The sequence below is a fragment of the Lactuca virosa genome, chromosome 6 (genome assembly GCF_052849685.1).
Source record: "Lactuca virosa cultivar CGN04683 chromosome 6, Lactuca_virosa_CGN04683_v6, whole genome shotgun sequence".
Lineage (NCBI taxonomy): Eukaryota > Viridiplantae > Streptophyta > Magnoliopsida > Asterales > Asteraceae > Lactuca > Lactuca virosa.
This window is the reverse complement of record NC_136431.1, coordinates 54,743,023-54,746,462: the sequence shown is the minus strand read 5'-3', so window position 1 is coordinate 54,746,462 and position 3,440 is coordinate 54,743,023. Positions and strand designations below refer to the sequence as shown.

The 3,440-nt window shown below is 40.0% G+C and overlaps 1 non-coding gene across 1 annotated transcript; it reads left to right on the top strand.

Annotated features, from left to right (window-relative positions):
• The first annotated feature begins 3,028 nt into the window (after nucleotides 1–3,028).
• On the top strand, nucleotides 3,029–3,135 carry LOC145123013 (small nucleolar RNA R71). The gene has a single exon (XR_013714894.1). It is a non-coding gene; the product is annotated as a small nucleolar RNA R71 (small nucleolar RNA).
• The last annotated feature ends 305 nt before the right edge of the window (nucleotides 3,136–3,440 follow it).

The following is a 3,440-nucleotide window of genomic DNA, read 5'->3' as shown; positions in this document are numbered from 1 at the left end:
AATCGTGACCTAGTGGACCTAGTGTTACTAGAGAGGGCATAACCGATTTTGAGTGCTAGAAGTATTCTCTCAAGTTATTCCAAGTCTTGTGGTGTTGTGTGAAGCATTTGAGGCACAACATTTGGGGTGCTAGGCTCACAAAGTCTTGAAGGAATCCAAGCAACAACAAGGTATGTATTTCTACTAGTTTTTATGTTCTATGTAATCCCCATGCCATGATAGTTAGGAAATAACCTTGAAAAGAAATTTGCATGTATATAGAGAAAACATAGATTCAAGGTTATTAGGGTTGCATGTACACTTAGGAAGTGTTAGAATGCTCAAAACCCATCAAAAAGCTCATGCAAATATGCCATGAAAAGATCTAATAATAGAGTCATCAAGTTTGAAGCATTATACCTTTAGAAAATAGATCATGATGCACTAAGCCTGGATCCACAAGCTCCAAGCAATCCCACACTTCTCCAAGAAGTTCCTTCTTCTTCTATGAGCACAAAGATGCATGAAATACCCCTAAAAAATCAAGAACCATACCAATGGAGGCTAGGGCTTCATTTCTAGGGCTAAAGAGGATGGAGGTTGAAGATATTAGGGTTTGGTGGTGAGTTAAGGTGCTTAAATAGGGTCCAAGACCCTAAATTAGGGTTTGGGACTGACTGGCGTATGCCCAACGTACTCCATAAGGTTTCCGCAACCATCTCCCTTAGTATGCCCAACGTACACCAATGTACACCCCGCGTACTGACCTTCTTACTAGCACGCCATGCGTACACTTGTGTATGCCCCGCATACCCGGATAAACCCTAAAATCACTCAAACTTCCGAAGGCCGTAGCGTTTTCGTTATAAGTCCGTTTCCGATGATCCTTATATCCACTAAAAGGTAACGAGAAGCTCTACACTTCTATTAACTCATCCTTGCCTTAAAACTTTCTGAACAAAAATCCAAAATTCATAAAAGGCCCGACTGCCACTTTACGGTTATACCCTTGGGCTCCAAATTACAAACCAAACTTCTCGGATCATCTATCCTACCTTACCCACACCCAAATGGGTCTAAATCTCCCTTTCTTAAAGGCCCTAAGCCTTGTGATAATCAGTGTTCGGGTCGCGGCCCCGAATTAGGAAACGATTCGGGACAGGGTGTTACATCTTGTCATCTCCTTTTTTGATCTTCCTTTTCTACCTCCATCTTGACCATAATAAGCTCCTTCAATTACCCACCCATTTCTTCTTCTATTATTTCCACTTCTTCATACAAATCCTCTTCTATTTCCTCAATCTCTTCCTCCTCTTTAACCTTAGGTGTAGTAAACGCCAACACCTCAAACATCATGGGGATCATGGCTCTTGGTTTCGACCGTTTGACCTTTTCAACATGCGGCTCCTCTTAAACCTTAATCTCTTTTTCCATCATCTTCTTAGTAGCAACTAGCTCATCAAGATCTTCTTCCATAGCATCCATCTTTGACACTTCATCTTTTGGCTCTTCATAATTCACCTTAGGACTCATCTCAAAGGTAGTAGCATCGTCTTCCACACGAAGTGTGACCTTTGAGTCGTGGATGTTTACTAATGCTCTTGCGGTACTCAAAAATGGTCTTCATAAAATAATTTGAAGTTCTTCATCCTCCTTCATGTCGAGAACCACAAAGTCGACCGGAAAAATAAACTTTCCCACTTTTACTAGTAAGTATTCAATTATTCCTCGTGGGTATGTGGTCGAGTGATCCCCCATTCGAATGGTCATCCTTATATATTGGAGCTTTGGTAATCTGAGCTTTTGGTAAAAAGAGTATGGCATGAGATTAATGACTGTCCCTAAATCCGCTAAAGCATTAATAAAAGTCGAATTACCAAATTCACAAGGCAATTATTGTTGACCTGGATCCTCCCATATTGATTGGTAATACTTTGATAACTGCGGCTGAACACAACTCATTAAGAACTATCGTTGAGGCCTTTTCCAACTCCTTTATATTACTCATCACATCTTTTGCAAATTTGGGAAGTTTCGCCATTGATTTGAGGAATGAGGCGTTAATTGAGAGTGAGAGCAGTTGTTCCATAAATCTCATTTGCTCGGGCTCCATAGAATGTTTGGTGGCTCGAGATGGGAATGGCAAAGGTGGATGAAATGAATTAAGAAGAGAAAAATTTTCTTCTGCTCGAGACCACGACGTGGTGAAGCATCATAATGCACTTCACTTTTTTCTCTTTTTGCCTCAGGTTTCTCTTCTTCCAAACACGACTTGGGTTGTATTGTAGCTTCTTCATGGATCATTATTGGCTCAGAATGGACGTCATCTTCAGTGTAGATCTCCATGACACGAGGTTGTGACTTTGGGTCTTGATTTTTAGGTGGTAACCTTTCATTGACAAGTGTGGTCAATTGCCCAAGTTGAGTCTCTATTTTTTTTATGGAAGCTTGATGATTTCTCACATTGACATCAATAGTATCATGTTTCTTTTCAGATGCTTCCATAAATCTATGAAGTACCGACTCGAAATCCATCTTCTTTTCGAGTGGTGGTTGCTCTTTTTGATATAAACCTTTATCGATTTGTCTATACTTCTCATCTTTTTGTTTCTTGTACTCTTCATATGGCAACCACTCCTTCTTGGGCTTCCTCCAATCTTCATCATACTTGTCACCACTTGAGTAGAACACTTGTGACTTCTTGTTCCTATTTTCATCTAAGTCACAATCCTTGGTCAAATGTGGACCACTACAACTATCACACCCAACTCTTATGGCATGAATGGATTGATCTAATTTTGTCATTCGCCTATCCATATAATCTAGTTTAGCTTTGATCGCAGCCAAGTTATCATTCCCTCCATTTCCTTTTCCTCTTGTAACATCATTTCATGGATTATGGTACTCGCATGAGTGCTTTGCGAATTCTTCAATTAATTCTTTTATAGTTACCAGATCCTTCTTTGTCATAGGCCCTTGTGAGTCAAGAAGTTGTCTAGTAGTTACATTCACTCCATCATAGAAGATGGAAACTTCTTGTTGCACATTCAAATCATGTTGAGGGCAACTTCTAAGCAAGCCCTTGTACCTCTCCCAAGCTTTATATAAGGACTCTCCAACCTCTTGTTGAACGTTGGCTATCTTCTTCTTAAGCGTTGAAATCTTCGAAGGTGGACTAAATTGCTCAATAAAAGCATCACGATGATTCGCCCATGTGGTAATAGATCCGGTTGCAAGAGACTTTAACCAAACTTTTGCTTCATTGGTAAAAGTCACTGGAAGCATCCTTAGTAACACATATTCTATTGGCACATTAGGAACATTGAAGTAGTTTGCAATGTCTTTCACTTCATCAATATGCTTGATAGCATCTTCATAATATTTCCCGGCGGAAGGTATGTCCTTGAGCATTAATAAAATATGTCCTTTGAGCTCAAAACTTCTCTCGGCTGGAATCTCGG